Source organism: Perca flavescens, chromosome 19, assembly GCF_004354835.1.
Source record: "Perca flavescens isolate YP-PL-M2 chromosome 19, PFLA_1.0, whole genome shotgun sequence".
Classification (NCBI taxonomy): Eukaryota; Metazoa; Chordata; class Actinopteri; order Perciformes; family Percidae; genus Perca; species Perca flavescens.
Window position 1 is genome coordinate 2,981,178 of NC_041349.1, and position 12,981 is coordinate 2,994,158.

The 12,981-nt window shown below is 41.4% G+C and overlaps 1 protein-coding gene across 1 annotated transcript in view; it reads left to right on the forward strand.

Moving 5' to 3' along the window:
- The window catches only part of LOC114574043 (zinc finger protein 665-like), an 88,766-nt gene that overhangs the window by 54,695 nt on the left and 21,090 nt on the right, over nt 1-12,981 (forward strand). The gene's annotated exons all lie outside the window — the stretch shown is intronic.

The window sequence follows — 12,981 nt, forward strand, 5'->3', positions numbered from 1 at the left end:
CACAGATAGACACAGATACACACAGATAGACACAGATACACAGATACACACAGATACACACAGATACACACAGATAGACACAGATAGACACAGATACACACAGATAGACACAGATAGACACAGATAGACACAGATAGACAGATACACACAGATAGACACAGATACACACAGATAGACACAGATACACACAGATAGACACAGATACACACAGATACACACAGATACACACAGATACACACAGATAGACACAGATACACACAGATACACACAGATACACACAGATAGACACAGATACACACAGATAGACACAGATAGACACAGATACACACAGATACACACAGATAGACACAGATAGACACAGATACACAGATACACACAGATACACACAGATACACACAGATAGACACAGATACACACAGATACACACAGATACACACAGATACACAGAGACACACACAGATAGATACACACAGATACACACAGATACACACAGATACACACAGATACACACAGATACACACAGATAGACACAGATACACACAGATACACACAGATAGACACAGATACACACAGATACACACAGATACACACAGATACACACAGATAGACACAGATACACACAGATACACACAGATACACACAGACACAGATACACACAGATACACAGATAGACACAGATACACACAGATACACACAGATAGACACAGATACACACAGATACACACAGATACACACAGATAGACACAGATACACACAGATAGATACACACATAGACACAGATACACAGATACACAGATACAGATAGACACAGATACACACAGATAGACACAGATACACACAGATACACACAGATAGACACAGATACACACAGATACACAGATACACACATAGACACAGATAGACACAGATACACACAGATACACACAGATACACACAGATAGACACAGATACACACAGATAGACACAGATACACAGATACACACAGATACACACAGATAGACACAGATAGACACAGATACACACAGATAGACACAGATACACAGATACACACAGATACACACAGATACACACAGATACACAGATACACACAGATACACACAGATACACACAGATACACACAGATACACACAGATACACACAGATACACACAGATACACACAGATACACACAGATACACACAGATACACACAGATAGACACAGATACACACAGATACACAGATAGACACAGATACACACAGATAGACACAGATACACACAGATACACACAGATACACACAGATACACACAGATACACACAGATACACACAGATAGACACAGATACACACAGATACACACAGATACACAGATAGACACAGATACACAGATAGACACAGATACACACAGATACACACAGATACACACAGATACACACAGATACACACAGATACACACAGATAGACACACAGACACACAGATAGACACAGATACACAGATACACACAGATACACACAGATACACACAGATACACAGATAGACACAGATACACACAGATACACACAGATACACACAGATACACACAGATACACACAGATACACACAGATACACACAGATACACACAGATACACACAGATAGACACAGATACACACAGATAGACACAGATAGACACAGATACACAGATACACACAGATAGACACAGATACACAGATAGACACAGATACACAGATACACACAGATACACACAGATACACACAGATACACACAGATACACACAGATACACACAGATACACACACACAGATAGACACAGATACACACAGATACACACAGATACACACAGATAGACACAGATACACACAGATAGACACAGATACACACAGATACACAGATACACACAGATACACACAGATACACACAGATAGACACAGATACACACAGATACACACAGATACACACAGATACACACATACACACAGATACACACAGATACACACACACACAGATACACACAGATACACACAGATACACACAGATACACACAGATAGACACAGATACACACAGATACACACAGATACACACAGATAGACACAGATACACACAGATACACACAGATACACACAGATACACACAGACACAGATACACACACACAGATACACACAGACACACACAGATACACACACAGATACACACAGATACACACAGATACACAGATACACACAGATACACACAGATACACAGATACACACAGATACACACAGATACACAGATAGACACAGATACACACAGATACACACAGATACACAGATACACACAGATACACACAGATAGACACAGATACACACAGATAGACACAGATACACACAGATACACACAGATACACACACAGACACACACACACACACACAGAGACACACAGATACACACAGATACACACAGACACACACAGACACACAGACACACAGATACACAGATACACACAGATACACAGATACACACAGATAGACACAGATACACACAGATACACACAGATACACAGATACACAGATAGACACAGATACACACAGATACACACAGATAGACAGATACACAGATACACACAGATACACACAGATACACACAGATACACACAGATACACACAGATAGACACAGATAGACACAGATAGACACAGATACACACAGATACACACAGATACACACACATAGACACACACACAGATACACACAGATACACACAGATACACACAGATAGACACAGATAGACACAGATACACACAGATACACACAGATACACACAGATACACACATACACACAGATACACACAGATACACACAGATAGACACAGATACACACAGATACACACAGATACACAGATAGACACAGATACACACAGATACACACAGATACACACAGATACACACAGATACACACAGATAGACACAGATACACACAGATAGACACAGATACACAGATACACACAGATACACACAGATAGACACAGATAGACACAGATACACACAGATACACACAGATACACACAGATACACACAGATACACACACAGATACACACAGATACACAGATACACACAGATACACACAGATACACACAGATACACACAGATACAGATACACACAGATACACACAGATAGACACAGATACACACAGATACACACAGATACACACAGATAGACACAGATACACACAGATACACACAGATACACACAGATAGACACAGATACACACAGATACACACAGATACACACAGATACACACAGATACACACAGATACACACAGATACACACAGATACACACACACACACACACATACACACAGATACACACAGATACACAGATACACACAGATAGACACAGATACACACAGATAGACACAGATACACACAGATACACACAGATAGACACAGATACACACAGATACACACAGATACAGACACAGATACACACAGATACACACAGATAGACACACACACACAGACACACATACACACAGATACACACAGATACACACAGATACACACAGATACACACAGATAGACACAGATACACACAGATACACACACACACAGATACACACAGATACACACAGATACACACAGACACAGATACACACAGATACACACAGATACACAGATATACAGACAGATACACACAGATACACACAGATACACACAGATACACACAGATAGACACACACAGATACACACAGATACACACAGATACACACAGATACACACAGATACACACAGATACACACAGATACACACAGATACACAGATACAGATAGACACAGATACACATACACACAGATACACACAGATACACAGATAGACACAGATACACACAGATACACACACACACACATAGACACAGATACACACAGATACACACAGATACACACAGATAGACACAGATACACACAGATAGACACAGATACACAGATAGACACAGATAGACACAGATACACACAGATAGACACAGATACACACAGATACACACAGATACACAGATAGACACAGATACACACAGATAGACACAGATACACACAGATATACACACACAGATACACACAGATACACACACAGATACACACAGATACACACAGATACACACAGATACACACAGATACACACAGATACACACAGATACACACAGATAGACACAGATACACAGATAGACACAGATACACACAGATACACACAGATAGACACCGATAGACACAGATACACACAGATACACACAGATACACACAGATACACACAGATAGACACAGATACACAGATACACAGATACACACAGATACACACACAGACACACAGATACACACAGATACACACAGATACACACAGATAGACACAGATACACACACACAGATACACACAGATAGACACAGATAGACACAGATACACACAGATACACACAGATAGACACAGATAGACACAGATACACACAGATACACACAGATACACACAGATAGACACAGATACACACAGATACACACAGATACACACAGATACACACAGATACACACAGATACACACAGATACACACAGATACACACAGATACACACAGATACACACAGATACACACAGATACACACAGATACAGATACACACAGATACACACAGATACACACAGATACAGATACACACAGACAGATACACACAGATACACACAGATACACACAGATAGACACAGATACACACAGATACACACAGATAGATACACACAGATAGACACAGATAGACACAGATACACACAGATACACAGATACACATAGACACAGATACACACAGATACACACAGATACACACAGATAGACACAGATACACACAGATAGACACAGATACACACAGATAGACACAGATACACACAGATACACACAGATACACACAGATAGACACAGATACACACAGATAGACACAGATACACACAGATACACACAGATAGACACAGATACACACAGATAGACACAGATAGACACAGATACACACAGATACACACAGATACACACAGATACACACAGATACACACAGATACACACAGATACACACAGATAGACACAGATACACACAGATACACACAGATACACACAGATACACACAGATAGACACAGATACACACAGATAGACATAGATACACACAGATAGACCCAGATACACACAGATAGACACAGATAGACATAGATACACACAGATAGACACAGATGCACAGATACACACAGATAGACACAGATGCACACACAGATAGACACATACACACAGATAGACACCGATAATGAATGAATGAATGATGAACAGCCTGAATATTACAGTTTTTTTGGATTGCTTAAGCATGATTTTCAAAACAGGGCCCGTGTTTTCAAAACACTACACACAATTAGCACAACACCTTTGCACCTTTGCAAAATGAAACTATACACTAATTTATAAAAAACATATGTTGTTACCATATGAAACACACACCTTTCATTTGACTTAATGAAGTTTTAACCAGATACACACTGCTGTTGCTAACCTAAAACACTTTTAGCAATTCTACTTCTCAGTGATTAGAGTACTGTAAATGAAGTACACAGAGACATTTACAATAAGTTCACCAAACACTACACAAGACCAATGCTGTAAACTAAGGAAATATAATTTATTTTATTATATTTATAGTGTGCGTAACACTGTTAGCTCCACAAACAACAAACCTAAAATATTCTATCCAGGACAGGTTACAATCACAGAAAAAACAGGCAAAAAAAAAAAAAAAAGATCTGAAAAAGTACAGAAAATACTAGACATTATCTCTTCGCCTAGCTGGATCCGGCCAAGAGAATTTCATCAACATCCCAGGAGATATCCTCACTGGCAAGACAACGTGGGAAGAACCGTCTTGAATGTCGAATCCATCCTTGCACAGCTGCAGCGTAGATTTGGTCACAGGGGTCCTCCATGGCCTCAGTGAGGGCTACCTGAGCCTGGGGCCTCAGTGAGGGCTACCTGAGCCTGGGGCCTCAGTGAGGGCTACCTGAGCCTGGGGCCTCAGTGAGGGCTACCTGAGCCTGGGGCGAGAGATCGTAAACCCTCGCGTGAATATGGCCCCCTTCCTCCTTGTCGTTCTCGACCCTCAATCCTCATGTCCCAGGGAGGTGTATCAAAGGTTCTGATATGGTGCATCCAATGAGCAGCTGATTACTGTAACTGGAGACAGATTTTCTTTGACCTGTTTCCTTGTCTAAATGTCCTTATGACAGATACCGCTGTATAGCTACTAAGATTTAGCTGAACTCTTAGTCCAGTCTCCCTCAGCATCAATCCGTGGTTCACAACATGGTCCACTAGTGTGCCTCTACCTCTGGCTGGGCCTCTTCCTCTTCCTCTACCTCCTTCTCCTCCTCTGTGGATTCTCCCTCTCACTCTCATTCTGCTTCTTCTTCTGACTCCTTCCATTTTGGTTGAAGGCAGGTGAACTTACCTGCTGCGTTTTATATAGTGCTTAAACCTGATTGGTGTGTCTACAATTTAGCAGTCATGTGTTTACGTACCTGGTGGCTGTGTTTAACCAATCGGTTCATGTGTGTTCATTTGAAAGCCTTTGCTTTGAAATTGCAAGGAAATGACATCATGATAAATTTCTGTGTCAAATGCATACACGTGTGTTTAGTGTTTTGCAATCACTGTGTGTGATGTTTTGCAAAAAGTGTGAAGCTGACAATGTGCTTCCAGTTGTGCAGATCTAGCCTAGTGTTTTGCTCCTTGAGTGTAAGGTTTTGCTAATTGTGGCAAAGTTTTAATATTAGTGTGTAAGCAATTGTAAAAAACTGTAAACACAGTGTAACCATAGCTTAAACACAGTGTAACCATAGCTTAAACACAGTATAAGCATAGCTTAAACACAGTGTAACCATAGCTTAAACACATTGTAACCATAGCTTAAACACATTGTAACCATAGCTTAAACACAGTGTAACCATAGCTTAAACACAGTGTAACCATAGCTTAAACACAGTGTAACCATAGCTTAAACACAGTGTAACCATAGCTTAAACACAGTGTAACCATAGCTTAAACACAGTGTAACCATAGCTTAAACACAGTATAAGCATAGCTTAAACACAGTGTAACCATAGCTTAAACACATTGTCAACTTTGCACTTTGTTTGCAATTCTTTAACACACTTATTGCAAAACACTACACACGTTTTCTTACATTAGACACTTTGTTCAAAGGCCAAATTTCCTGTTATCATTGGGAAAACACTCTGAAACATGAACATGAAATACATACATGTATGTATTGTATGTATGCTCATGTATAGCCTACATTTAGGCACATACATACATACACCCCGTTGTTCTTTTCCTAAACTCAACCGTGCCATTGTTGTCCCGCGTCCCGTTATTGTTTTCCTAAATCCGACCCGAGCTCAAAAGGCAACATCCCGTTCTGGCATAGACATACACGCGGATAGCTCATGATGCGTAGAGGTTAACACGCGCCACTCGGCTTTAGAGGTGGCGTGTATGTTTACGTGAAGTCATAATGTCACATTGCATAACTATCTCATATCAATGCACTGTTTGTCGGTGCACTACAGCCAGAGTTTTTCTGTTTTGATGTCTTGTTGCCTGTTAAACTAACCTGAGGTTCATTTCTCTTCAGTTCTGATCTCACTGCTGAGCTGCACAACCAACCAAGGTCAGTAAATGTCTTTTCTTTCTTCACTCACTAATAAAAAAGTTAGTGTTTCAGACAGCGGTTGAGGAGTTAAACCGCAGTGAACAGTGAAATGAGGAATATGAGGAATGTGTCAAAATGAAAATCATCATCTATAACTGCATCTTTCTGTCCCTCCTCCCTCCAGCCTCTCTGACTGTGAGTCCCAGCAGCTCTCAGATGTTTAGAGGACAGTCTGTCTCTCTGAGCTGTGAGGAGGACGACAGCTCTGCTGGATGGACTCTGAGGAGGAACACAACCAGAGAAACCAGATCTGAGTGTAAAGATGAAGGACCTGCTGGTTCTTCCTGTAACATCAGCTACATGGACCCTGTGGACAGTGGAGTTTACTGGTGTGAGTCCAGAGAGGGAGCAACCAGTAACAGCATCACCATCACTGTCACTGGTAAGATCAGACTGTGGAGTCAGTATTGATGAAGCTGTGTGTGAATGGATGACATGCTGTAGTTTGTCTCTGTGTTGAGGTGGACCAGTGATCCTGCAGAGTCCTGTCCTCCCTGTGATGGAGGGAGAAGACCTCACTCTGACCTGTAGAACAGAGAGGTCCTCCATCCTCCCAGCTGGTTTCTATAAAGATGGCTCCTTCATCAGGACTGAGCCTGCAGGTCACATGACCATCCACCATGTTTCCAGGTCTGATGAAGGCCTCTACAAGTGTCTCATCAGCAGTGTTGGAGAGTCTCCACCCAGCTGGGTCTCTGTCACAGGTGAGGAGGTTAAAGGTCATCATTCATCTTTCTCACCTACAGTTCGGTAGACTGTGTGATTCGGGGGCATAATTTTTTATTTGGTTCTGTTTGTGTTTACACTACACTTTGTCACATGCACCAAACATTGTCGTTGAGATGATGATGATGATGATGATGTGTGGTCATTGTAGGTTTTGGATCTGTAAGTTATCATCACTTGACTCATTTATACGTCAGTAAATTGTGCGCAAGGTGGAAATTGCAGGCTAGTTAATGCATTGGTTTTTGCTCCACTTACTGTGTGATTGCGTTCTCACATGAATTCGGCCGGAGCCCGACCAGTACATTTTGATTGACAGCTTTTTTAAAGCCCGAACCCGTACCTGTACAAAAGGCCGTCTATCAGCAGTGATTAGAGTCGGAGAATAGCACGGACACACGCTTCACACCACGAGCGGGCCCACTTGGCGGAAAAGAGATTTCACCGCACCCACACAGCTCTTTTGTCTTTCGTCAAGAATGAGTCATTTCTACATGTTTTAACATCATTTATTGATGACTACCGTAGCCTATAGGCCACTTGGAAGTTAGAACAAAGAAATTAAGTCTTCCAGAGGCTAGCCTCTGTTTCACCTCCTGAGCATTTACACGCTAATCCAAAAGTATCACCTGACCGCTCACTTACCCCCACCCGGAGCACTAGCCCGAGCCTGTAATAGAAATTAAGGACGAACCCGACAGAGGTTCGGGTCCTGTCGGGTCCTGTCGGGTCCCGTCGGGTTCGGGCAGAGATCTTCTAGATTCTCATTTTCCAGTGTGGTCCTTAGTGAAGTTGAGTTTGACACCCCTGAACTAGACCAAGGGAATTCAATTACAAACATGATAAACAACATTAAAGTTAAAAGTCTAAAGCTTCACATAAAAAAGGAGAAACAGTGAAAGAGCTGAACGTGTTATCTACTTACTTTTATTTCTATACTTTTAATTAAATTTTTTTTGTTCATTTTAGAGAAACCCAAGACTACAAGTCCTCTTCCAACCTCCACCACCTCTGGCTCCTCTCCTCCTCCCCTTGTGTTCTGGTCTGCTGTTCCAGTCGGCAGACATGGGGGACTCGAGTCACATGACTTGACTCGAGTTAGACTCGAGTCGCAAATTTTAGGACTTGAGACCTGCTTGATTAACATTCATAAAAGACTCGACTTGACTTTGACTTGATATTCATGACTTGAGACTTGACTTAGACTTGAGTCAAATGACTTGAAATGACTTGATTTTCTTTTTAATAAACATATTTTTCCCTTCTGATATTGAGGAGGAATTAATTTTACGATTTTAGTGCTATTGCATGCGCAGGAACCGTTGATATGATGACGCGGCGCGCGGCGGCAGACCGTCAGTAAACAACACTGGCTACGGCTAGTAGGCTAACTTAACGTCATGGATCCCTCTCACGGGGGCCGATACCGTGGGTGCTCGAGCTCCGGAGCACCCACGGTAAATACTGACCGCCCAAGAGTGCCAGACTGCCGGTTCATTTTAACGTGAATCTAAAATTAAACACTGCAGTTGTGGAGCGTGTGTCATAGTGTGATTGGTTATGTCGGTGGCATTGATTCTTAATCTCCCACCAAGCTGATCGCGGTTACGTGCCAGTTAAACTTCTCATCTCCAATCCTGTCTGTATTAGTGAGAAGTGGCGCTGTCTGTCCTGGCTTTATTACGGCGTGTGTGTTCGTGTCGGTTCTGAAATGCAAACACTTTCTTTGTAAAGGGTGTGCGCGTGTGAGCACCCACGGAGGAAAACGTAAATCGGCGCCTATCCCTCTGCACAGAAAATAATAAAGTTTGGCTATAAGGATTACACATCTGACCAGGCAAAGAGAAAACATATGGCAGTTTGCAAGGTCTGCAGTACTTATTTCCGACGTCGAATTTCATCAGACACTTCAAATCGGGAGAGATTCGGGTTCCAGTCCCCATATTCAGCTGAACCACTATTTGGACATTTGTGATGGACAGAAGTCCCTTCAGTTTTGGGCCATGAATGAGCACACCCTCCCCTCTTTGATGAGCGAATAAAACTGGGCACACATACAAACTGGGCACACATACACACACAACACAAACTGCTCTCTCTCTCTCTCTCTCTCTCTCTCTCTCTCTCTCTCTCTCTCTCTCTCTCTCTCTCTCATAAACACACACACATGAAGACGTAAGTATGTGAATAAAGCTCGGCACACATACAACGCACTCTGCACTCTCACACACACGCACATACACTCACCAATATTAATAACTTTTCACTCTCTCTTTCTCAAACACGCACACATTCACTCACAAATACACTGTCAAATATCAACATATACTTTCCATTCCATGTGATAAGCAAAGGTGGTGGGATTCAGCTCCTCCTAAAGAATATGTTTTGTTCTTTAAGAGAAGGAAAGGTTAAAGGATGTGTATCTGTCTCATAAAAGTGAGGCATGTTTGAAGAATATTATTTGACTTTGAACAATGTTGATTTATTGTTGGCCTAATATCAGTTTTAGGCTGTGATTTTTTTTTATAAATAATAGAACTACAGCACTTCATAATCACTGTCTTTAGCTTGTTTAAAAATGGAAACTTTTGTATGACTTGACTTGTGACTTGCTTGACCAAAGCTATGACTTGACTTGACTTGCTTGATTGTCACAAAAAAATGACTTGGACTTGCTTGAGACTTGAAGGTTAAGACTTGAGACTTGCTTGCGACTTGCCCATGTGTGACTTGCTCCCATCTCTGCCAAGTGCAATACCTTTGGTTATGTCTGAGTTTAAAACCAGAGGGCTGTACTACGAATCCAGATCAACCTGTCCTGGATACATTTCAGTTACCTGGCTTCACCTAATCTAACAACCGTGTTCCTGCATAACCTGTGTCACCACGGTGGTTAACAACTAGTTCAATCAACCATCAGGGTTTCCTGATCCAGCGGCTCACATGTTCACATAAAAGAGGCGTGTTTGCACAGCACGACCAATCGCAAACATCTACAAGTACTGAGGCCAGGCCGGTTACATAAACATAAATTTACTTTTAGAGATATACTGGGTGAAGTACTTTGTACATTGAACCTACCCGTTCAAAAGTATACAGCTTCTCTGATCGGGTAGGGAAGTAACGCGAGACTACACGCAGCAGATCTGCAGTACACCATGGGTGTTTCTCAATGTCAGAATTTGGAGTCACTGGTCGAAGGACCGTTCCGATGTCGAGGATCCTCCAAATCCCACCAAGGACTGAGTCCTTCATTCGTAGAATTTCCCATAGACGCAAAGGATGCATATGTGTATCCTTCGCGCTCCTATATTACCCACAATCCTATGCGCGCGGCTTTGCCGGCTCGTTTAAAAAAATTAAATGGCGGACCTAAGCAGGAGTTGGAGTGACATCGCTGACGGCGGTAACGCTGCACCTTATTTATTTCACTATCAACGTTACATGAAGGCTAAAATATATGAGTAGTTTCCCATGTAAAAAATATAATGTTCCATATAACGTTACGTTATAGCATTCAAAATGGTAAATGTAAAAACATATTGTTCTTGTGTTTGCTGTCTTTTAACAAGGACAAATGGAGGCGGTCACTGATGATGGGAAAGCAAAAGACAAGCAAAGAGACATAGGCTAAAGAAAGATGTTGAATAGCTAGATTATTTGCTAAAGCCTTTTAGAGATTTGCATTCTGAAAATAAATGCATTAAATTAATTGGTTTGTCTGTGTCATTACGTTTTTGTGTGTGTATATAATATAAACGTTTTTCAATGTCTATTTCTAACCGAATAATTATATTCAGATGGTCCCTGTTTCAAAAACTTGTAAGGTATAGAAGCTCTAAAAAGACATTAACGAAACGTGTATCTTTATTATAACATTTATTCAAACATTACTATATACTGTACACAAGTATATTCAACATGAAGCGGCGATCAGACTCAGCTGCTGATGATGGGGTTGCTTCCAGACTGCAGACAGAAGGAGAAAGCTTTAGGTTAGTCCAGTAGTTATCCAACCCGTCCTGGTAAGATTAGAATTGTATCACAAATATATGTAAGCATACTGTAACATTAAGGTACTTAATGCAACTGTGTAGTGGTCTCCATTATAGTCTTAACTGACAACTGTTGACCATTTAACACACTTACACCTAGCTACCTTTACTGTGTTACTGGGTGTTTGTCAATGGTGTTATGTAAGGAATAGTCCTACCAAGGAAGGATCCTTGACATTGAGAAATGGCAATGGCTCCATTCACAACTATTAGACAAGGCTGTTCATTTTTGGCGAAAATCATACATAGCAATACACTACATTTTTAACCGAAAAGTATTTTACAAGTATGGTCTAACGGGAGAGGAAAACGTTGTTGCCCCTCCCGTAGCCATGTAGCCACTGGGCTGTATAACCGGATTTAGTGCACTAAGGTGCTAGTTCCATAGATGGCAGCAATGCAACTTTTTGGATGCCGGCTGCCGTAAAATCCCAAAGAAGAAGAAGAGGAAACCGGGAAAACATTAC